At 37.9% G+C, this 26,133-nt stretch overlaps 1 long non-coding RNA gene across 1 annotated transcript in view; it reads right to left on the reverse strand.

Annotated features, from left to right (window-relative positions):
* LOC129078325 (uncharacterized) overlaps positions 1-26,133 on the reverse strand; it is a 107,241-nt gene that overhangs the window by 20,868 nt on the left and 60,240 nt on the right. Inside the window, exons 5-7 of the long non-coding RNA XR_008529952.1 lie at positions 25,721-25,853; positions 13,416-13,508; positions 10,177-10,293 (exon numbers count right to left, since the gene is read on the reverse strand). This is a non-coding gene — a long non-coding RNA (uncharacterized LOC129078325). The remainder of the gene's footprint in view (positions 1-10,176; positions 10,294-13,415; positions 13,509-25,720; positions 25,854-26,133) is intronic.

Raw genomic sequence — 26,133 nt, forward strand, 5'->3', positions numbered from 1 at the left:
CAGCTGTAAACTTTATGAAATTAGACATTACTTTTTTCCAATGAAATTGTGCATCCTATACCTACCACCTAACACAATGTAAGCATTTAGTATAAACAGTCAATAATATCTACTGAATAAAGAACTGAAATAGCATAATTTTCAGCTGGGATAAGTCTATTGTAATACTCTCCAGAAGTATGAACAAGTACAGGACTTTCAAAGGCATGAAACAGACGGCCCAAGAGAGACAGATTAACTATGTGTGCTTTCAATTTTTTCTTATTTTAGGAAACAAATTAATAATTTGAAGCTAATAAGTGATCTGTCATAATCATGCTTACTATTGTGAATAATTTGGAATTTGTAAAACAAGAATGTGTTCTTTCCACCTGAGTTCTATCTTTGCTGCCCTCCTCTGGAATTTTTATATCACCTGGTCCTCTTTTCCAAGGATATATGTGTGCTTCATATGCTTCATATTTGCCTTTGGACTAGAGCTACAGGAGGAAATTCAAACTTCCTAATTTCTATTTTGAAGACTGTTTTTATCCAGCATTATAGCACTGCCTGGGGGAAATAGCAATTTAAATAATTGCACATTTGTGATACTTTATAGGACTTCCAAAGCCCCTTTTCTGAAAAATCTAGGAAATGGTTTGTTATTTTGAAATATGCATTTCTTTCCTGCCATTTTTGTTTAATAATCACTTTCCTTTCCATTAATCCTTATGTCATCTGCATTGCATTATGTCAGATGTATCATTCAGTGTTTTAATTATGATCAACAACTTTAAAAAGAATTTTTAAAATTTACAATATTTATTCTCTAAATGTGAATTTTCATGTAAATTTTTCTGCATGCTTACTGATCATCACAAATGTATTTCTCCATTGTACCCTATCAAACAACCTAATAGACATAAAGCACTTAGAAGAGTGCTCAAGCAAGAGTAACAACCCCATTCACTTAATTCCCTGAGAGTAGATTATATTCCACTCTCCTATCTCCCTTGTCACATAACTATCATCTTGTATGTCCCTTAGATCACTGCTTCCTAATTTTTAATTTGCATATAAGATACATCCTTGGGGATCCTGTTACAATGTGGATTCTGACCTGAGAAGCACTGATATTCTGCATTTCTAACAAGCTCGTAGGTGTTGTCTAATCTGCTATTCCAAAAGAACACTGTGAGAAGCAAGCCCTCGATTAGCATGGTTTAATAGAAATACAATGTGAGCCATGTATGTAATAAGGTTTTTCTAGTAGCCACTTTTGTAAAATTTTTTTAAAAAGGTGAAATTGATTTAAATCATATATTTTACCATATTATCCCACTAATATGTCATATATTATCTCACATCACATTATATAACAAAATATTATATTAATCTGCTATATTATGATTTCATTTTGTAATCAATATAAGAAGTTATTAAGATATTTTACATTTCATATTATACATTCTCTGCCACTTGGACCCCAGGCACCCACGGCCCAGAGGCAGAACCACTAGCCAAGTGACAGTTCACCACGATGCATGAGTGAGTCCAGTGCAGAGCTGAGCTGACCAGCTCAGCCCAATCGAAATTGCCAACCCACAGAATTGCGAGCTAAAAACAAGGCTGTTTTGAGTCACTGAATTTTTGGGGTGCAGTGAAACCAAGCTGATACAGCAAGGGCTTTTTTTTTTTGGTCATTTTTTGTTTTTGCTTGCTTCAACATGGGAGATAGTGTAGCATATCTGCAAATGGAAATAATGCAAAGGAAAAGAAAAAAATTATAGAGATAGGGAAAATGTTAAGAGTAATATTCTAAGTGGGAAAGTGGAGGTACAGTTCAGTGCACCAGTGTGAGTGCTGGCCTTGTAGAGGGGCAAGGACAAGTCACATGAATTTTTGAAATTCAGTAAGAAGGCAAATAATGCAAAGATATAAGAATGGCAAATAAGCCCATAAAAGACTTCCCTCATCCTTAATCACTAGGAAAAGGCAATTTTTAAAGCCATTACAAGAAACTACTATCCAAACACTAGAATTATTAATATAAAAAGGCTGATCATACCAAATCTTGTTAAGGGTGTAGAAACACAAACTTTCATTCACTGCCAGGGCAATGCAAAATGATACAATCACTTTGAAAAACAACCTGGTCATTTTTAATCTAAAGGCAAACATACATTTACTGAATAAGCCAGATATATAGCCAAGCGAAGTAAACATGTGTCCCAAAAGGAACGACCTATACGTAAATTGTTGCAGCAGCTTAAGTCCTAAATGCCCCAAACTGTAAACAATTCAAATGTCCTTTAGCTGGTGAGTTAAAAAAGTTGTGATTTCTCCACCAATGGAATACTATTCAGTAATAAAAAGAAACAAACTACTAATATATGCAACAAAATGGATGATTCTTGAAAGTCTTACACTGAGTTAAAAAGGTAGGCACAAAAGACATATACTGTATGATTCCATTATATGACATTCTAGAATCATCAGAACTACAGAAACAACAAATCAGTGGTTTCTAGTGGCTGGAGATGGAAAAAGGGCACTGACTGAAGAGAGGCATGAGGAACCCTACTGGAGTGACGAAAATTCCGTTATCTTGACTGCAGTCAACATTATACAACTGTATACATTTGTCAAACTTGTAGGTGGACTTTTTATATGTGAATTTTGTCTCGATAACAAGAAAGAAAAAAATTAAAACCTACAATATACAACCCTCTTTACCCAGGGTTATGAAACACCGCAACAGCCTAGCAAACACTGTTGCATTTGTGTATGAGTAGGGGTTACCGACTGTCTCATTGAATCTGAAATTTCTTGGCCACGGATTATCGTTGGAGATGGACCAGGTTCATCCTGACTTTTAACTCAGGGAAGCAGGTGTAACTTATCTTATATTACTTTTGCCCAAAAGGATTAATGAAGGCAATTGTCGCTACAGGATATGTAATTGCTTAGTAAAACTATAAGAACACAGGTTGGCAGAGGAACATCGGAGGTTGGTGGATGAGGCTCTCAGAGAGAAATAATAAACAAAGTTTAGGATAGAAGTAAACTTCCTTAGCTTTGTTCTTTCATACTACCCTGCATCCTCATAAATTCAGCCAAGCCTAATTTGGTGTTATGTGTGTTTCCTTAAAGGTTTTAGCAAAACAAAATTTCAAGTCTGTGCTTTCACTTTCTGCAAAATCCCTAAAAATGGAAAGACAAGTTGACCCAAAAGAATAGGTCTTTGATTTTTTTTTTCATTTATAATAAAAGGTATAAAGTAGGTATATAAGATAAGCTCTTACCCTTATGTTGGCCGCAGCATGGGGCCGGGTCCAAGATCGAAAGTGGGAGGAGGAGCTCTGAGTTACACTTGTTATGGTTCTCTGAGGAGGAGGATGGCTTTCTAATTACAAAAGCACATAACAGGTGAGCTGCCTGGGTTCTGTCAGGGTTGGTTCAGGCAGAACACATTTATCTGGAGACTTGATGTGGCTGAACATGGCTGCCAACAATGCTGAGGTGGCAGGATTTATTACGTGCGTCCTTAATTGTGAACTCCCTTCTAGGAAAACCTGATAAACTATGTATATCACTTGCTATGAAATGTTGATTTGAGTTTAGAGATGCTTTACTACATCCCAGAGTTAATTTCCAGTTCTCCTTTAACATACCTCCCAGCTTCTCAAATCTTTGATGTGCTTTTTCATTTGCAAATATTTTATTATATGTATTTCTTGTTGACTTTAATGTAAAGTAAAACTCAAAGCAAAGAGCCTCCTTCCAGCTCTAAGATCCATGAACATCAAATATGCTTTATTAAAATAAATGTATTCACTAAGCAGGTATGTAAACAAGCCAAAGTATTAAGAGCAAATTTTTCTGAACTAAATAAAAGTGAACTTTTAAACTATTTAAAAAATCCAGAATGTATATGAAATGAAGTTTTATATCATCTTGAAAAAAATGATCACTTGAGATTTATACATGGTTGATGTTCTATTTAGGTCACACAAGCTATTTTTTTGCTTGTCAAAAAAATATATATCTGATTATATTTTGTAATGACATGTCTGTTTAATCACAAGTTGTCCGTGTTTCTTTTTCTTTTCTTTGGTAGTCCTTAATTTTAGCATTGAATGAGCCGTGATCAGAAAAGGAACTTACTATATCAGAATTTACGTCTCAAAGTCATAACTAATAGGCATGGCTATTTTTATCAATGTTACCAGATATTCTAAAGTGACTTACCATCTCTGAGAACCTTGTTTTTAACAAGCAAAATGGTAAGGGGGGCATTTAACTCATCCATATTTGAAAAAGCCTTAGATTATGTTATATTTCATTCTCTGAAATCAGACATTGTGGGGTTCTTCATAAAATATTCTACCTTTTTTTTTTGATGTTTGTCAGCTTTATTATGTGCAACATTAAAAACAGATTAAGTGCCCGACATAAGAGAGTACTTTAAAAAGATCATGGTATATCCACAAAATAGAATATTACAAAAGGATTCCATAAGCCTATAAAGATATGGGCATATATGTTCATGATGAATTGCAAAGTGAGACATTACAGTTATATAATAATATGTACACCGAAATAAAATTTTAGGAGAAAGAAACGATGCATTGTTTGCACACAAGGGTGAAGGAATGCAGTGCAATATTTCAAAGAACAAACATCAAGTTGTTAACAGTGGTCACCATTTGGTTGCATTCTAGGCAATAGTTTTTCATTTACTTATTATTTTCTCATTTTTATGGTAAACCTGAAATACTTGTGAAATCAAAACAAGTATCTAAAACTCATTAAAACTTTCAAGTTAGATTCTCAGGCAAAAGAAATTAAACAAAGCCAACACATATTTAAAATAAATACAGAAATTCATATTTTTAATCTGTAAGTTCTACATACATGCTGAATGGTTTATCAAGGAATTGTTTAGTATAACTAAATGTAAATTCCAGAATTTGGCACAATAAATATGTTGGCTGGAATAACAAGGTAGTTTAATGCCTATATTAGCATAAGGTCAACACTCCATAAATTTTCTGTGTAGTTTCACAGAAATATTCACAGAACATTACCATTGAGTTGACTCTTCCTTCCTAACAATGCTGGGGCTATCTGCTGTTTAAAAATAAGGTACAACTCCTAACATGAAACACAAACTTATAAAGTATGTAAGTGTAATTATAAAAGCACTTGTTTAGTGATTCACTATATACCAATTCCTTTAGGTAGCTAGGGTCTGTTCTTAACTACCAATAATTTTATTTATTTTTAGAAAGAGGGGAAAGGAGAGAGAAAGAGAGGGAGAGAAATATCCATGTGAGAAACATCGATGGGTTGCTTCTCTCATGCCCCTTACTGGGAACCAGACCTGCAACCCAGACGTGTAACAGAAAATGATATCCACATGAATATGTAACATGTATTGATAGTAGAAAATGATTTCAGTGGACTGTCCATAATTTCAGACCCCTATTAAAGAATCTCATGTGCTGGTTCATGGAAGCTCCTATGCTAGTTCCCAGTGCTCTCCCTGCCCAGGGTCACCCAGGCCCTCATGGAGCTTGCATTTCCAAGGCTAGACGGTCTCCTGCAAGGTTTCCATGCTGCCCACAACTTCCCTGGGTATTTTCTACTTTCTATTCCTTAGGAGATGCATTGCAAACCCTGTGAATTAATGAAATATTCTTAACAAACAGAGTAACTGGAAGAAAGAAGAAAATGGTCTCTCCCATGTCTCCTTTGGAGAAGCTACAATGAATTCTCTCATAGACCTTTCTCCCATATTTCTGGTCTTTTCACTGAACCCAAGAGAAGAGGAAAAAAAGGTCCCACCACGCCCTCTGCCTGTAAGAGAAAGTCTTGAAATTGACTAACACTCAGTAACAGTCTAATTAATCCTACTCATTTTTTACTGGAATTCATGTTACAGACCAAGTCTGACTAATGATTAAAAGTGTTAGCAAGGTAAAGTCTCGCCCCTGTAAAATCCAGGCACCAATAGCAACGCTGATTTAAGTAACTGAGCTACTTAAAAGGCTCAAAGACATAATTTATAAATACATGGATCCTCTTCTTATTAATTACCTTAATTTTTTTAGTCTTTGTGAAAAAAACATATTTAATAATCTGCAGAAATTCAAAATAATTTTGGTATATTGCCTTTTGAACATTTCATGGTTTGTAATGTCCCAGCACCAAATTTTTATAGTATTATTTAGCTAATGGATTCTGATAAATATTCTGTCAGTGTTCTGGATATAATAGTTGGGGTGATAAACGCCTGAGTCTGCATTCCCCTTATCAATCTTACATTTTCTGGCCATGCGTGAGTAAGTTCTCCGGTCGGTACAAACAGAAGAAAGGGTTGGGAAAATGTAGCAGCTCAACCAGTTTCTCCCTGTTTCTATTTACATCCAAACTTGTTATAACCAATTGTTGATTCTGAACATATTTCAGCCACTAATTTCAACTAATCTAGGTCTGGATAAAAGCCTCAGAATCAGAATTGCTAGTTCTCTATGGGTAAAATACAAAATCAGGGAATAAGAGATACAGCCTATTTTTTTCTCTGTGTGCCTTCTTCTATGTGTGCCTTCAATTCCACCCCCTTTCTCAAGGTCAGTATTGAAGGGAGTACTTAGGGCTAGTGATTCATAAGAAATCTTTACTCCAACACATAGATGACTTGAGCTTTTCTTTTTCTTTTCTATATAAGAGCAGTTGAAGTCCTTGAATTCTTTGATAGCCTTTCCCTGAGATGACTGAGAAAATCTGTTGATAAAACAGAATACTTATATTTGAAAATCTTGTGTAATAAATATAGAAGAGAACAACTTTTTTAAAAGAAATGTGTTTTTTAAAGATTTGAAATTTTCTCAATGACAAATACTCTTTGATCTTTAGGGTGGGAGGAATAGTCATTAAAAGTAAAAGTAGGTTAACTCCATTGCTGTATAGTTCTCAATGCTGACTCACTCCTTCAATCTGAGTAATGACTACAATTACACAACAACCCAAATTCTCCACCTCCAAGCTGGGCGTTTGTCCTAAGGCTGTTGCCAAATAAAATTGCCTCTAGTGACTATGATCCAGTACATGAAATTATTTTCAACAGACTAAAGCATAACAGAATGTTTCATGTGACAAGTGTAAGAAATGTTTCTTATCAGATGACACGGGAGTCACTTTTTACCTCTGTTCCCAATCTGATGTATCTGGTTTGAATATTTGTAAAAAACAAACAAACAAAAAACCTTTCATTATAATTTCTCTGTTCTTCCAGATACAGTGTCAAACTAACACATACATAAAGTTGCTTTTTAAAGCTTGGATGCCATAATTTTGACACTGTCCATAATTTTGACACTGTCCTTTGACATCAACCAGTTTCCCTTGGATTATTACAAACTTCTGAAAAAATATGGAGTCAAACCCTGTCCAAGAACAAGAACTGAACAATTACAATGATAGGCAACTAACTGATAAGGGCGTTTTAATCCTCAAAGATACTAATTTGATGCTTGACAATATTCAGATATGTAGGAGTACAATTTGGATGAATCATTTAAGTATTAACTCTGCCCGAGGATTACATAAGACCTTTAGTCGGAAGGCTAAAAAATATTTCCAAGTGTAAGCCTGTCTTGAGCAGAATAACAATGGGACTAACAATTGAGAATTAATAGAGGCCCATGAGCATGTGTGCTGTTCTCTTCATTTTACTTTGCAGGTGATTTACCTCAGGGCCTTTTCAACAGCAGGAAGTAGAGAAGGCACTAGGCAAGCGTCATTTTAAAGAACTTAGCTGAGTTTCTTATGCTCCAGTTATGATACTTATCAACTAAACTATTTTAACCTTATTAATTTATTATGCATTTATTCAAATGTATACTAAGAAAATATCTATAAAGGGAGAAATCTGGTATCCTGGTAGTTTTATTAGTCAAAAATTTCCATAGTGAGTTGGCATGTCAACTCAGGATAGTTAATATCATACTTCCATGAGGGTTTTTTTTTGTGGTTTTTGTTTGTTTGTTTCTTTAGAGGAAGGGAAGGTAAAGGAGAGAAAATAATGAAAGGAAAAAGAAACAACTGCGGATGAAAAAGGGTCAAATGTAATAAACCCAACAAGCTCAGGGGGGCGCATGGCAGTGGCCAAAAGTAACCACACAGGACAGTCTTATCATAAATTCCTAACTGGTCAGTCCATGGCGGGTAGTCACGTCCCTCACCTACAGCGTCCTTAGCAAAGGTCAATTTCTACCTTACGTGAGCCCTGCTTGTGGTTCTTAAGCACCTAGGATAACATACTTTTGAAATGTCAGAGTAGTTTCCTTTCCAGGCCTTTTGAAGTCATAACCCCCGGCACCAGATCATAAGAACATTCCTGAGACCACAAAACTCCTCACTGTTATCTCGTTGCCCACATACCGTCTCTGTGTGCTGTGAAGGTTAAGTGTTCACTCTCTCGTACCCACCAACGTAAAGGCAGCCTGTGTTTTTCCATTTTGCTTTTTATCCAGTCCTAGAGATTTCCCCACTCTGTTTTCTCTTGCCCGTTAATCTACCATGAATGAATTTCATGTTCCCAGTCCATGAAGATTTTGCTTCTGGGCATGTCCTCAACATTTTGGCTCAAGTAAACTCTTATAAAAATTTTCTATAGGCTGGAAGTTCTTTCATCAACACAAAAATAAAAAGGAGATGAATGTGGGCAAAGGAACAAGAGCAGGGGTGTAACAGCAAACTTTCTATCTGGTGAGCAATAGAAAACCATATTGATTCAGGCAAAACAATGGTAGGAAGTTACATTAGGTAGATAGGAGACAATTTTTAGTGTATCTGACTTCTGCATGGGGATTTAAACTTCATGCAAAGTATTAGCTTTCCACTGCTGTGGTAGTGAATGACCACAAATTCAGTGGCCTAAAACACCAGCCATTTATTTTTCTCACACTTTTATAGGTCCGAAGTCCACATACAGTGTGGATTAGTCCCTGGCTTAGAGTCTCAAATGCTGAAATCAAGGCGTTTGAAGGCTGTGTTCTTTTTTGGAGACTCTGGGGATCAATCTATTTGTAAGCTCATTCAGGTCATTGACTGAATTAGTTCCTTGCAGTTGCAGAACGGAAGTGCCCGTTCCCTGCTGGCTCTCAGACAGGAGCTTGCCTTAGCTCCTAGAATATGCTCACATTTCTTCTCATGCTTTCCACATGGTTCCTCCAACAATGGCAACAGACCTTCTCACACTTCCGATCTCTCTGACTCCCTCTTCTGCCACATTATTTTTAAGAGCTCATGTGATTAGATTGGGTGGACTCAGATAATCCAGGATACCCCACCCCTTTTTTTAGATTCACAGCCTTAATGTCATATGTAAGGTCCCTTTACCATGTAACATAATATACTCACAGGTGTCAGAGGTTTGGCCACGGCCATCTTTAGAATGCCATTATTCTACCACAAGCACCTTTGCAGATTCTCTTGTCAGCCTCCTTCTTTCTCTCTCTTTGTCATTTAGGTTGCCTTTTCATGTTAGGACTAAATTGGGACACTACTCTAAGGGCGTTGACATCACGTTCCCTGAGTGACTACTGAGGTCCCATCTGATACAACTTGAAATGTGAGGAGGTATGTTTCCCATTGGGTGAATAGTTCCAGGGAAGTCACCAGCGTGAGCTGACCTCCCTGATAAGTGACCCCTTGGTCTCTATGTACTGTGACGTGGTAACAGCATGGGATCACATCACATTGCTTCACGTTTTTATTAACTTCATATTTTTTTTCTCCTCCTTTTATTATACCCTCTACACTGGGCTTGCATCTCCTAGATAGAATATTAGCCCTTCAATCCTTGCCACAGGCCCTACTTCCCAGAGGAGATTGACTAAGAACATTCCTTTTACAACTGTCCCCGTCACAGAGGTGGACTGTAGTGTGTTTATAAGACAATTTGATCTATTGGGTGGACATTCAGAGAATACCACTGTCCCAGAAATTTAAAAAAAAAAAGGCTAATAAACTAATCTCTGTCTCCCTGAAGCCAGAGTAGAGATGATAGAGAGAACCATGGACACTGAAAGGCAAAGAAAGTTGGACTGCTAAGAGAAAAATAGATCAGAGACCATGAGATATCACACAGATATGCTGTCCCATGGACAAAATGGAATTAATGCTTACCTTTGTTCCTGATGAATTTTCAGTTTCTGTGTCCAAGCCCTAATGATAAGGTGTACTTGTGTCCTTACAAGAATTTCCTCCCCTTGAATTCAGCTAGTTTGAAATGTGGTTTCACTACTTGGAATGAAAAAGACTATTCTAGTTATTGTTGTTATATAATAAACCATCCAAAAACCCAGTAGCATAGAACAACCATCTTATGATACAGATTCTGTGAGTCAGGAATTTAGACAGGGCACATTGGGGACTGCTTATCTCTTCTTCACAACACCTGGGGTCTCTACTGGGAAGACTTGAAAGTTAGAAGTGAATCAACAGCTGGAGGCTCAAATCGTTTTGAGATGCCACCACTTATTTTTCTGGTGAAAAAGACTGACTATTGGCTGCCTGTTAACACGGCCTTCCTGTGTGGCCTAGCCACACGGGCTGGTTGGGTTTGCACAAAGCATAGCTGGAACATTCCCAAAGAACAAGGAAGTGCATGGCATGTTTGTGATCTAACCTCAGGAGTCATATAACATCACTTCTACTATGCTCTAATGGCTGAAGTAGTCACAAAGGGCCACACAGTGTCTAGGAAAGGGGACACAGATCTCACCCCTCCATGAGGGAAATGTCAAAGTCATATTGCATAAATAACACATGTGATGTGAGTCCTTGTTACCCTAAAATAATAGGTGAATTGAAGTCAGACACTGTAGGGTTCAGTGACAAGTGGGAGGTTTGGAGTTCATCCTAAAGACAGTGCAAAGTGGAATTTTTGAGCAGAGAAACGATACAGGTAAAGAGTACTAGAAGAAGGTGGCTAGATAAATAGGATAAGAATTGTAGTCTCCTGAGATTGTCCCATTTAATCTGGCCAGATTTTTTATTGTGCTTTGAAGGTAAGGCAGACTGACCCTATCATTATCTGTATCAAATGGATTCCCAGTGACTTTGTGTTACTCTACTAATGTTGCTTCATAATAGTGCTAAAAGCTAATCTGAGCCTGCATTTCACAATATGAGTGCAGAATAAATCAGTAGGTACCAGGGTATATAGAATCAATTTTTACTGTTTTATTCTATTAAAAAGATGATTCTCACTGTTTATCACAGCACTGACTGCACATAAAACAGTGCTACACCCTCACCCCCATTTAGGCTCTACATGAAAGGGTTTCTACAACATAGGAAGTTTTGGCTTAATTAGAAAATGTTCAGATGATACATGACATATTCTTTCTCTCTCTCTTTCTCTCTCTGAGTATGATTTTAGATTTGAAATGAAAGCTTAAGAGCCGGTGAGGAAAGGCAGTGGAGTAGATTACTAGTAAAATCTTCATCAAAGAAAATAAACCAAAACACTTGACCAGCAGCATTACCTTTTCATTTTTTTTCTTTTTGCTAAAATGCTATTTATTTTTCATGCAACAGAAACATATATTTTATTGATCACCAATCTATAACATAGCATCTAAAGACTTAAAGTCTCTAAAAGAGTAACATGAATTAAAGATACCATGAAGAACTTTTTGTATACAAAATTTTTCCTAGTATGTTTATTTTACTCACTTCAAAAGCTATTTATCCAGCTTTTATTCAATTTACTAGAAACTGCTCTGCTTAAGTCTATTTATTGCATTTGTCTTTTTTTTAAGTATCCCTCTTAAAATATCACAGGGAATAATTCTGAAATAAAACAAAGGTTAAATGTACCTTAGATTTTCCTATTCAGTACTTACATGAAAAGAGGCCTATTGTTTTATAAAAAGACTGGCTAAATGGGCTACATGGAAGCAATATTTCGTTCCCTAAAATAACTCCTCAGTTTTCATAAGGGCTCCAGTTTTGTACTCATAGTGCGCTTTACACTGGGGAGCTCTGCCATTTCCACAGGACTGACCTGCACAGTCTTCACTTCCTAGGTCAAGGCAGAGAACATTTCTCAGAGCACGTACACAGGGGAACGCTACACCCTGTTTGCCTCATGTGTTTAACTATTATCTTCATTTTCCATGTATTTTATATTTTTTAAAGTCTGAGACCATATCTCTTCTCATGAAGGTATTAAGTAAGAACTTACTGAACTGATGATTTTCATAGGGCAATAAATGCCTCTGCTTACTGCAAAATAATGCCGCTATCAAATAGCTATCTGCCATGCCTCTACTATCTTATCATTAAACTTTTTGAAGACTTGGACAAAAATTTCAATTGTATGTCAGGTGAATACGTGCACGATCTTTACTAGCCACCTTCTAAGATGTATGCGTCATACATAGTTACGTTAGTGCTTCAAACAGTTGATTCATCTTGAGCAGAATATAACTGAGAGATTAAACTTCATTAAACCAATTGGCAGAAAATTAAATTGTGCATAAGAATGCTAGTATTTTCTTCTTTTGTCATTATTGTTAAGAATCTAGCTAGCATGTAACATATGGTCCCAAATTCTATGCCATCACTGGAATTTTTCATTTGTCATTCCTTACAACTTCTGGACTTCTTGGGATTTTTTAAATAAGGAAAACAAATAAATGAGCCATTGTTTGCAATACGAGAGCAGCATGATCTGTGGGGAAAGCCTAGCTGGGTTCATCCAACTAGTCCTCCTCCTTGCTGAGTAGTTTGCGGCAAATTACTTATTCTTGCCAAGCCCCACTTATCTCAGCTATAAAAAGGAGTATAATATACCCCACACACATACTTTGAAGAGTGAGTGTGAATTAAGACCCTCCTACATGTAAAGTGGCTAGCTCAGTGCCTGGGTGCTACTAGGTTTTCAATAAATGATATCTGTGATTATGATTATATTTACCATGAAGAGATTTTATTCATTCATCATCAAAGATTAGAGATACCCCCTTTCTAGGTCATGAAATACAGAGCTTACATTCCAGAGAGCAAGACAAAAAATTAATACATAAATAACCCAACAGGATGTCTCTTTTCTCTCTTAAAAATGAGGTCTGAGACAGCAATAACACAACAGGGGCTGCTTTCTGCTGTTGCTGCCTTTCTCGTCTCTGCCACAGAAACAGAGACATCAACCTCACTCCAGGCACTGTGTGTAAAACTGTGGAAATAAATCACCAGCACTGGTTTGTGGGGCAGAAACGGCAGCCTTGAGGCTGAGGCACACACAAGAGCTCGTGCAGGAAATACAGTAAAGGATTAGTCCGTGGGACAACAGGCAAACTGTAGACAGAGAAGCCAAGTCCACCAGGGCCTGCCAGAAATGTGGGGCAGGTGCTTACCTCAGGACAGATGGAAGTGAAGGCTGTCCACTCCTCATGTCCTCAGCCTCGGTCCCTCCACGTATTTGTGTGCAGCCTCGCACAAACTGATAACTAGAAGACATAAATGGGGATAAACAGCAGACTTTATCTTCTGTTCCAATGAGTTCAAATAGTGAAAACAATGTCATCAAATCACCATTTAATTCCTGAGGTCAAAATGTTAACTCACAGTTTTTCAGCCTGTGTATTTTTGCTGTGATACTCAGTGGCCACAAATGAACAGTGACAATATTTGGACCCGTCTAGGGTATACACAGGAGACTTGATTTTCTCCCATCACTGTCTTCAGAATGCTGTGGGCACCCCTTTTCCACCCCTTACAGATACCCCCTCACTTTCTGGCCACATTCAGATATTAAAATGTCAAGTCTGGCCCAATTTTATTCAAAATGGGTTCTGTTCATACATTTATTTTCCATCTGCTGTCATCAACGCAAGAGGACAGGGGATGACAGAAAGGGACAATGGCATAATGGGGCACCAGGCGGGCTCTTTAGAGTCCCCGATGTAGACAGTGCACTCACTGGCTGACCTCTTTAAATCCTTCTTTAGTTTGGGCACATCTTCAACCACTTACAGCAAGGGACCTGCAGGCAGGACCTACTTGATGGCTCTAACACCCACTGCATTTTTTGCCCCACCAAACCTGGATCTACAACGTACCCTACCAGGAGCCCCTCTCTCTCCACGTGTCTATTTCAGTCAGTTACCACTTCTCTAGCTAAAAGGAGGCACTGATGTACAATTACACTCCCATATTCCTGGGGACACGTCAGATTCTCCAGCAATCTCCTGTCACCCAGCTCCACAGAGATTGGACTGAGTGGCTAATCTTGCTCCTTCTCATCTGGGAGGGGTCAGGTCCTAGTTTTTCTAGGCAGCTCCATCTTCTACACTGGATTCTCTTAGGCCTTCCCAGATTTTGGCCTGAATGGGAGTGGAAATCAGGTAGACAACTCTCCAGTTCTCTGCCCCTGTAAAGCGAAAAGTCAAAGCTCTCTCTACTCCTACAAAAATGCCTTTCAAGGATCCCCCTCTTGGATTTCCAGAGGTGGATAACAGTCACTGGACCAGTTCTTCTCTTGTTCATGAGTCCTGCATGTATGCATCTAGGAGCGAGCGCTTTCTGGAATGCGGACTTATTACTATTTATTATCCTAAATTTTAGGCTTAGCTGAAATTCCAAGACAGCAGGAAAATCTCATTTAATATTCTATTACCTACTAGTAAGTTTATTTGAATTATAATCTAAATTGAAATACTCTTTCAGAACAGAAAGGGTTCATCCATACAATGTTAGCAGAGCCAAACACTAAACACAGCATTGCAGTGGAGAACCCAGGAAAACAGGAAGCTAATGCTCAAAAGACCAAATTCCTCCTCAGTGGTGTGTAGGTTACAGATTACATTGGGCAAAATCACAAGGCACTGTGGGTTAGGGGTTCAAGGTGCTGCTGGGAGCTGATGGGCTGAAGGTGAGGTCAGGGTAATGAATCATTTCTTCAGGTCTCGAGGACAGTTCTGAGGTCTTTCTGGCATCCCTCTGTTCATTCTCATGGGAAAAGAGCCAGGGGATCATTCCACCTTAGGGCTCGGAGCTGAATAACTTTAGGTCAAGATGTTATCTTGAGCCTGCCGGAGGTCCCAACCATGTGACTGTTACTCAGGTCCAGACTACTGTCTTCTGCCTCAGGAACTGCTGATTATCCAGGGTAAAGGCTAGGTCTCTGCTGGTTAGAGAAAGGTGAGGGGTGGGGGTATGATTTCTAGAGCTAGGACTTACAGCTCAATGTAATCAAAGTCATAGGGACCCTCATTTCAATATCAATCAAGGATTCTAAAGGCAGAACACTAGGAATACACAAGATTTACTTGGTATTTTCTTTAACAGGAATTTGTTTGAATAAAAAGCTGCTTGCACACTACTTCTTTTCTCAGCAATGGACCCTATCTTCTTCTGTCATTTCTTTTATTTGTAACATCATTTGCAACAGACTTTTAAGAAAGAGACAGAGAGAAGCAAAGGTTCGGGGGGAAAGTATGGAAAGAGAAAAGAGGGAATGTTTGTGAATGAGAGATCTGGAGTTTTAGATGATAATATTAACCTATTATTCTGAATTTTTCATGCCACTTTTCCCCCTAAGAAAATAAAATTGCAGCTGATATATAAGGATTCCTACTTTTCATGACATGACCTGCATCTTTCTACAGATATGTGCTTGTAGGACTATTTGGGGAAAAATATATGTGAATTTATCCTGAATAAAAGCAGAAATAATCTTCCCAGAGGCAATGTCATCCTGTTCGGCATACAGCAGGGTGTTCCGGGCTGGCCCTCACCTGGCACCTGACGTGGGAGCCTGGCTGTGCGCTGGTCCGAGTGACTCCCACAGGCATTGATTTGCAAACACTGATAACCTGAGCACAGAGAACCTTCAAAGGGCTGTGCTCTGCGCCTGGAGATGTGCAGACTCCAGGAAGCTGAATGGTAAAAAAACAGCAGCATCACAGCCTGGGGGCCAGGGTCAGGTCCCTGTCACTGAGGTCTGGATTTCTTGGAGAATGTTCTTAACGAGTTTGTCGTTTTCTTAAGCCTGCTAACTTTTAATTGAATAACATGCTTGCTTTATTTATTGATGGTGTTCTTCTAACACACTTACACTGCACCTTTGAGTTGGAAAGATTGTAAATGTTGTTTTCTTATCTTGAGACAAATATCTTGTGTTCCGTGGCTACCAACAGTGTATTTAAAACACCACCACAAAAGAATGCTTAGGGACTTCATTATAATATAGGGTCGCTCGCTTGTTAAAACTTTATTCTGTTAACACCCCAGTGCTGTGAGCAATTTTTGGCACCTGTTGATGAACTAGGCCTTCAATAAGGGAGAGTGACAGTGTGAAGCATGCGTGACCTTTTGTTTTCCTCAACCAGAAGTAACTGTGATTACAGGACTTAAACTATAATTTCATGTCTAAGAACCAGAACAAAGTCTATGTCAGGGCAATGCTCAGATAGATAACCCAGTTGTCCTCAGACCCCACCAACTATGGGTAACATGAGTGAAAATAAGGGAATATGAAAAACTACTTCCTAAATATCATTCCTCTTTAGCCTTGACTTGCCAACTGCATACTCTCAGCTGCCCCTACTATCCTCAGCCCCAGAAGTCTCCTTTTCCTACTTTTCCCTTGAAAAGTTTTTTCAGTGTAGGCTTTTTTTGATCCCTCCAAAGTAACAAAAAGTAAAAAATAAGGTCATTGGGAACCCTCAAGGTTTACATTTCACAGCTTCAGCCATACAGAAAAAGAGCAGACCAACTCTCTCTTGAGCCAAGTATAAACTCTAGAGGCACAGGCTTTTTGGGCAGTTAGGGTGGCAACCGGTCCACGAGCCAGTGAACCGTGGTGAGGGAACTGGCGCCATGGTCACCGGCTGCTTCTGTCTCTGCGGTAACTTGAGAATTATGAGAGGTGGACATAATTTCAATCAAAGTAGATGTTCCCTAATGAGCAGATAAGGATTTAAGTTTTTCATTCTTTCATTTAGTCAGCTATTATTTGCCAGACATTTTACTAGATTTTGGGGATACAACCACTAATAAGAAGGATAATTCCTGTCTAACAGAACCTGTATGTTAAGATGGAGAATGATATTAAACAATAGACAAGAAACAAAAATTTAGTAAAATAAGAGCTACCATAAATACTTTTTTAAAAAGGTGTTGGCAGGATCATTTCTTGCCTCTTTCAAATTCTGGTAGCATAAATCTAAGCTCTGCCTCCATTGTATCGTGACGTTTGTCCTTCACTTTGACATGACTTTTTCTTGTGTTTTCATTTGGCCATATTCTTGTAAGGATATCAGTCATGTTGAATGAGGGGCCCACCTTACTCTAGTATGACATCCTCTTAAATTAACTAATTACATCTGCGATAACCATATTTCCAAATAACATCACATTCGGAGGTATTGGGGATAAACACTTCAACATAACCTTTTGAGTATGGACACAATTCAACCCACAGCACTAAATAATTTCAAATTGTGCTTTAACTTGGTTGTACCAATGTTCACTTCCAGTAACAGTGTATTATAATTCAATGTTCCAAATGCTAAATATTAGATTTTATAAATATGTTTAAATTTATGACAACAAAACGGCACTTCTCTGTTGCATTCTCTTGATTACTAATGAAAGTGAACATCATTTTATATGCATATGGGCATTCTAGTTTCCTCTTTTGTTTGTCCATGTCTTTTGTTTTGTTTGTTTTGCTTGTTCATGTCCTTTGTCTATTTTTCTATTGGGTTGTTGATCATGTTTAATTGATTAGCAGGAGGTCTTAATAGTTTCCGGATACTAATGGTGGTGACCTAAATGTCTGCTATATTTTTCATACTTAACAATTTAAACTTAATCTTTAATGCAACTGACCTACTCTATTAACACAAAATAGGCAGAGGTGAGAAGACGGAGATGGAGAAGTAATGCGTAGTAGTATTTGTCAACTATGGTGTGAACCTGAGAATAGAACTGGTTCACGCACACACAAACATCTCTACATTGATTAAGTATTCTTACTTCCAAGGTGAAATTGCCACTTCCAGACAAGCAGAAAAGGTTCACGTGATGCCAAGTCCCTCAGTAGAGGACCCAGAGGGATCTTCCATGACTAAGGACAAGAGTAAAGGGAAGTCCAAGCCAAGCTTCAACTAACTATTTTCAGCAATTTCCTCTATTTTTTATGTAAAACATTACTTTAGAGCTAATGAAACAACCTGAGTGCCAACATGCCAAGAAATATCATGTGTTTTTAAAGAAAAGACTGGAGCCATTTAAAGAAGCACATGGAGAACACCAATAAGAAATCTGAATCTGGCATTAGACAAAAGCCAGCCTACCTCCAGAGTCGGACCTGTTTGCAGACATCTAGGAACATGATTAGAAGGCTGAATACAAAGACCTCTAACAGAAAAAGGTGGTTGTCTTCCCTTTGTGCTCAGGAGGACTTTGGAGATAATGACTTTTTAAAGTATGATTTGTCCATTCACAAAAGAAGTATATAATATGTAGATATATATTGAAATATAAGACTGAGAAAGTATATGCAAAGTCACACTACTAAAGGGGAAATACATTTTTTCCAGTCTTTTTTAAACATAAAATTTTGTTTCTCTATATATTTGGTTGAGTGGTATATTAGTCAGGGAATGTTGCAGGTTATGCTGCAGTAAAAAAATGACTACTGATATCTGAGTGTCTTACTATATAACAAAGATTTATTTTTTTGTTAACTCTGAATGGAAAAGCTCACTATCAAAAATGTGGTTTAAGAACTCCTTTCAGTGAAAAAGTAGAAATAGAAAATTGCACTAAGGCTTTTCTGCTCACATTCATGGACAAAATGTAGTCAATGTTCTGTGCCCCCTCCCACCCACCAATTGCAAGGGGTCTGGGAAGGGTAGTCCTCCATATGTACAGGAAGAAAAGATAATTGAATATTGGTAAACATTATAATGTTCATCAGAATCAGTATGCTTTATTTTCTTTTTTATCTTGGAGTGGTGGCGTTTATTCTTGTAATAGTTTCTAAGGAATTTGGCCTTGCATCTTGTTATCTTACGCAACCCAGACTTGTCTCAGAATCGCTGGGAATTTCCACGTGTAGTTTCATGTTGGCATTTTTTTAATCTAAAGCATATTACTTACTAATTCCTTTCAGGACAGGATTAGCGTACTAGCAACATAACTGACAACATAAGTAGAAGGCAGCCCTGGAAGGTTGCAGGCAGGGAGTGCTCCATGGCCATGACATTTGTAAGCTTATGCCTTACAAATTCCAGTCCTGGCCTTCCAACAGCACACGAGTTTCACAGCCTTCAAGATCAGAAAGTAATGTATTTAAATTTACTATGAATTTGAGCTCTATTCCTCCTCCACTAATGTGTTTTTTGCATTTGATTTTACTTTTTAATAAATGTATAACCCTTTCTTCTTTCATGTAAAGAGGAAGCAATTAATCAGCCACAAGAAAAGTTGAGATAATCCAAAAGATATATGAGGTAGGAAAAGTCATTTTCAGGTTTAATAATGTCAAATGTGAATTTTCACACCTTTGGGAGGAAAAAAAAGAAAGCTAAAACCAAATTTTAAGAGAATCTGTTTTTTGATCTATTCTATTCATTCTGAGGACTGTTACTTTGCATTTTGTAAATGGAGAGATTTGACGGACATTCATAGCTCTATCACTGGACACAGTAATCACTGCCCATAGCCCTGCTTAGCATCTAGTGATATTTCAGTTTAATTTCAGTCTGTTTTTCACACATATTTTTATTGGAGGAGAGGAAAAGACATAACCAATTAATCAGGCACTTACGGGCTTTGTCGCCGAGGTGGCTAAGCTGGTTGGAGAGTCATCCCATGCACAAAGGGCTTATGGTTCAAGCCCTGGCCAGGGCACATACCTAGGTTTGATCCCGGTCAAGGCTCATACATCAGGCAATCTCTCTCTCTCTCCCCCCATCCCCCCATCTCTATAAGTCAATAAACATACCCTTGGGTGAGGATTAAAAAAATAGAAAGAGAAAAAAGTATTCTCAGTTCAAACGAAATATGTTTGATGCCATGCTCAGTTCTACCTCCATCTTGACCATGTCTTCGAATTCAGAGGAAGATGTTGTTTGTTCATTCTCCTGTCAATTTGTGTCATTTGTTAACCAACCCCTTTAATAAGGAAATTATTACTTCTTTTAATTAACTGGCTGTCCTCATCTAATTGATTTTGAAGTACCTGGGAGCAGAAAATATATTTTACTTCATGCTTAAAAAAACCCCCACTATATTAGTTTCCTATGACTGCTGTAACAAAGCACCGCAAACCATGTGGCTTAAACCATCAGAAACCTATTATCTCAAAGTTCTGGAGGCCAGAAGTTTAAAATCAGTTTCACTGAGACAAAACTGAAGTGTCAGTAGGGCTGCCCCTCCACCACAGCCTCTGGGGAAGGATTTGTTCCTTGACCCTTCAGCTTCTGGTGGCTGTCAGCATTCCTTGATTTGTGGCCGGATCACTCCAATCTCTGCCCTCATGGTAACCCTGCCTTATTCTCTTCTCTGTGGGTCTAATCTCCCTCTGCTTCTCTCTTATAAGCATGCTTATGATGACATTTAGGAACCACCCAGATAATCCAACATGACCTCTCCATCTCAAGATTCTCATCACATCTGTAAAGACCCTTTATCCAAACCAGGTAGCATTTGCCAGTTCCAGGGATTAGGACACAGACATATTGTTGGGAGCCGAACCAGCCTACTCCAGACCTCAACCATTGCCCACCTTGGAGCACAGACCTTGGAACACAGTCAGCACTCAGGAACATCTTGAGAACAGTATGTCTCTTACCTCTACTTCTCCTGGGTTATTTCTGCTTCTGTGGCTTGACTGCTTTGTTCACTATCAATGCCAACCAAATATGGCAGCCTTCATCCTAGGAACTACATAATTTTCCTCCTCAGTTCTCCATAAATTACTAATTCATTCTTTTACTGGTCATATTTCAAAATTCATGAGACAGACCACTTACCCATCCTTTTTGCCTGGTATTTACTATTTATGCAGACAGCTTAAACCAGAAGAAAAATCTCAGGATTATAGATTTTTCAGATCCTCTCCTAAGAAAGTGGAGTGGGAAGGAGAGAGAACTGTGCTTCAACTGTGGCAGAGAGACAGACACTCCTCTGATTTTTGAGATGCAGTGCTAACTTCAGTCTATAGGTTTGCTAATCAGAGTTTTAGGACCCACATCAGAGGAAATTTCCTGAGTCACACAACTTTGCTTTGTTTTCTACACATCATCTCCAGGAATCTGGGAACTCGTTCTGTTCTGGGCACTCTTTGCTGGGCATCAAAAGGATTGAACCTTGGAGTATCTCTGGGCTCAGGGCAAGATGTCTGATTTCTATCCCCAGTTTAATCTCTATCTTTATATCCGTATGTGACACCTTTTGGCAAAATACATTCCTCCTGCTTCTGACTTTTCTAGCTTCAGTTGGGGAGCATTGTATCTTAATGCATCATTCTCCACTAACATGAGCAACTCTAATGTACAAATATACTTTTAATGAGTAATTAAGAAGTACTATAAATTTCTACATGAATGCATTTTATTGTCACTCCAAAGTGAATCATATGATGCTCTGTGAAATCCAATAATAGAAACAGAAACAAGAATTTAAAAAGACAGAGAAATTCTATTTTGTTGCTGCCAACAAGCTGGAAATCCCCTTGAAGAAATATTTTAAAATTAAGATAGCAGCTGGAAGCATTTAGATATTCCAAAATACTTCGGCATTCCTTGTAGACTGACATTTGCAGATTTTTAATAATGTCTTTTAAGAAGAAATGAAGAGTGGGCCTATCAGCAAAGTGATTTTTAGAAAAATTGCTTTCTTATTTCTAAGTAAAGCAAAGATCATAGGTACTTGGCTTCAGACAAGCTTTTTTTCTTCAGAATCTTCAGGAAAATACCTCTGATCTGCGCCTGCTGAGCACCACACCCCCACCTCCTCCCCTGTTTTCAAAGGGGTGTAGCCAAGAGAGGAAGGACATTAATCTCACATATATTGAATCAGTAATTAAGTGAAAATGTTTATGGAATTTCCTCTTAACATTTTATACATGTTTCTGTCTGCTATTTTACAGTTTGGACTTTGTAAATCTTTGTTTTCCCCAGAGACTCATAAGCCTCTTCCTTAAAATGCTTTCATCCCTTTTGTGTAATTCCTCTCCAAATTTCCCAGGACTTTCTTAGGCTCCCTGAGAGCAGACACTAATTTTAGGGAAGTTCGTTAGGTTTCTGTGGGTGAGAGTTGTCTGGGGCACTCATCACAGAATACCTGCCTTCCAGGTGAGATGATGCCAAGCCTGAGTGTCTGTCTGACTTCAGTGTCTCTGGTTGCCCACCTCTAAATTGAACATAAAATATATGTCACCTCAAGCTTAATTATTGTTAATTAATTAAGCATGCTAACTTCCTCTTATGAAAGACAGCACTTATCATTAAATTAGGACATTTATATGTCAGTTATAAATTTACTTTATGAGGAAAGCACCACAAATTCTTTGAGGAAACAGTGTTTTCCAGGCAATATTTTCACTGTCCTCTCCAATTTAGAAACTTCACCAACAAAGACTGATGTAAGAAAGAGACAAAGAAAGATTATAGTTTAAGAATTCTAAGGGGAAGAAAGTCTGGATTAGGGAACAGATACCTTTTATCCTGTTTTGCAAATTCCAAGTTCCTAAGTTTGTTTTCTTTTTTATGTGTCATGTTTTTTTAGTACGCATATTTTATCGATTATGCTGTTACACTTGTCCCGTTTTTCCCCCATTGCCCTCCTCTGCCCAGTACCCCGATTCTCTCCAGCAACCCCCTGCCTTGGTTCATGTCCATGGGTCATGCATATAAGTTCTTTGGCTTCTCCATTTCCTATACTATTCCCAACATCCCCCCGTCTGTTCTGTACCCACCAACTATGCTTCTTATTCCCCGCAACTTTTCCCCCATGTTTTCTTTTCAAAGCTGGCTACAAGGTTGCTGTTAGGAAATAATACATCTAAAGAATGATAATCCATGGCCTTCAAAATGTGCCTTTGGCAAGTGGGATCCAGGATGCTTCACTGCTTGACACATCCGGCTGGGCCACATGCACATCAGTCCCGACAGTCCAGTTCACGCCCACGTGTCTATTTTGTCCCACTAGAACACCCCTCTCCCCGGGACTGCCAAGTTTACCTGACTCGGCCGAGTAACCAAATGGCCCTCAAGTTGCCCTGTGATATTAGTGAAAAGTTCAAAGGAGTCTGAAAGCTTAAAGTCAAATATATAATATGTAAATCACCTTTCTGTAAAATGCAATGTTCCTATCAGATTAGAGCATATTTTCTTTTAATTTCCTTCAATGGTTTATGCCAGAAACTTGGAGGTACAGTAAACCAAGAGCACACAGCAGGAATATTTTGGAGTTCCTCGAGGAGCTCCTTGCCATTTGGCAAGATAAAATAATACATAAAATAAATTTCTTCATGTATCTAAATATTTACTATAGACGATGTGTATACATATATTTTTTCCTACACTGGTCTTAAATGACTTTAATACCTTCTATTTTTATAGAGGAGAGAGAGAGATGAAAGGATTAAGTTGTACTTCTCCATTCCGTCTTAAAAATCTCAAACTGAATGTTTCATAATAAGTTTGCAGAAATTAATAAAAATAAAATATGGTATAAAAATGCTCTCCAAAATATGATATCAAACAGAGCCCTAAAAATTCTGTGTTCCTATTAGGCAACCCTTCCTAAGTACCTCCCCCCACCCCACAACACAGAAACCACTGAACTTGGTACTGTCTCCATAGTTTTACCTTTTGCTGAATGTCATGACTGAAGCATACAGACTTTTCAGGTTGGCCTTTTTCACTTAGTAATATGCATGTCGGGTGCCTCCATGTCTTCTCACAGCCTGAAAACTCATTTCTTTTTAGCACTGAATAACATTTGACTGCCTAAATGTACAGCTGTTTATCTATTCACCTACTGAGCGACATTTTAGTTGCTTCCAAGTTTAGGCAATAATGAATAAAGCTGCTATAAACATCCGTGTGCAGGTTTTGGACAAACATGACTGTTCAACTCCTTTGAGTAAATACCTAGGAGCATGATTACTGTATCATATGCGAAGAGTGTATTTAGTTTTGTAAGAAGCTGGCAAAATGTCTTATAAAATGGCTGTACCACTTTGCATCCCCACCACATGTTCACCAGCATTTGAAGTCAGTGTTCTGGATTTTCGCCATTCAAATAGGTGTGCAGTGGTATCTCATTGTTGTTTGAATTTGCATTTCCCTGATGACAGCTGATGTGGAACGTCTTTTCATATGCTTATTTGCCATCTGTATATCTTCTTTGGTGGGGAGTCTGCTAAGGTCTTTGGCCTATGTTTTAACTGGGCTGTTTCTTTTCTTATTGGTGAGTTTTAAGAGCTCTTTGTATACTTTGTATGACAGTCCTTTACCAGATACGCGTTTTTGCAAATATTTGCTTCTAGTCCCTGGCTCATCTTATTCTCCTGTCATCATTTTGTCATGAATCAGAAGTTTTTAATCTTAATGAAGTTCCAGTTTATTGATTAGTTCTTTCAGTCATCTTGGTTTTCTCCTGTTATTTTCTTCTAGTTTTATAGTTTCGTGCTTTACATTTACATTCATAGGTCCATGAGCAATTTTAATTTAATGAAGGTTGTAAGATTTGTGTATAGATTCATTTTTCCACATGCGGATGCCCAGTTGTTCTAGAACAATTTGTTGAAAAGATTATCTTTGCTCCATGGGCCCCTTTCTAGCCTCTCTTTGTTTCTCTGGATCTATTAGTCTATCCTTTTACTAATACCACACTGTCTTGATTGGACTGCAGTAATTGTAGGAAATCCTGAAATCAGGTAGTGTGAGGGCTCCAACTTCATTCTTCCCCCTCAATACTGTGTTGGCTGCATGGGGTCTTTTACCTTTTTATACAAACTTTAGGATCAGTTTGTCAATACCCACAAAATACCAGTGAGAGATTTTGATTGGGATTGCACTGACTCTATTTATCATCTTGGGAATAAATGACATTTTGACAATATTGGGTTTTCATATCCATGAGCATTAACTATTTCTCCATTATTTAGTTCTTCTTCTGATTTCATTCAACAGAGTTTTGTAGCTTTCTCATATAGACCTTTTACATATTTGTTAGATGTATAATGTAAGTATTTCACTTTTGGGGGTGCTAATGTAAATGGTATTGTCATCAACTTCAAATTCCACTTTTGCATCACTAGTATATAGGGAAAAGATTGGCTTCTGTTCATTAACCTTGAATACTACAACCTTGCTATAATTGCTCGTTAGATCCAGGAGTATTTTGTTAATTCTCTGGATTTTCTACATAAATGGCTATTTTGCCTGTGAACCATAATAATTTTATTTCTTCTTTCCCATTCTATATACCTTTTGTTTCCTTTTTTTTGTCTTACTGTATTAGCTGGAACTGAACTTATTTTAACGCAATCAGGTAACTCAATTTTTTCCTTATAATATCTACATATACGGTAAAAGAAAGAAAAGCATGAAAGAGGTTCAAGTTTATAAAATATGGCAAAAATAACCTCTTTTTAAAATTTTATGTGTTCTAGCAAATGTGTGTTTTCACTTACGTTTATAGCTGACACCAGTTCTTGAAGTAAAGAAATAATTTTAGGTTTGCACTCTGATGTTTGTGAAATCACTCTGAGTCCAGCAGCAGTTTTCTCAATCATGCAAGTGGGAAACATCTGTAGTCAGTGCATTCTAAAAGGAATAAAAGATGAATGACTCATACCATGCAAGTGCCAATGAGACTTCCAATCAAATACATTCATTTAAACTGGGAAATAAGTTCATAAACAATCATTTAATCTGTCAGCTGTACACAGCATCCCCTCCCTAATATATGATTGCCATGAATGAGTGTAAGAAGTTCCTTAGAGAACACAGAATTAGATAAAAAGGAGTTTGTAATGTCTATAGCCTCATACCTGCCCAGAGATGTATTGAGTGAGATACAGCCCTTAATAGGACCTGAATAGAT

Source organism: Pteronotus mesoamericanus, unplaced genomic scaffold, assembly GCF_021234165.1.
Source record: "Pteronotus mesoamericanus isolate MK-2021 breed Mesoamerican mustached bat unplaced genomic scaffold, CSHL_Meso_final contig_73, whole genome shotgun sequence".
In the NCBI taxonomy this organism is placed as follows: domain Eukaryota; kingdom Metazoa; phylum Chordata; class Mammalia; order Chiroptera; family Mormoopidae; genus Pteronotus; species Pteronotus mesoamericanus.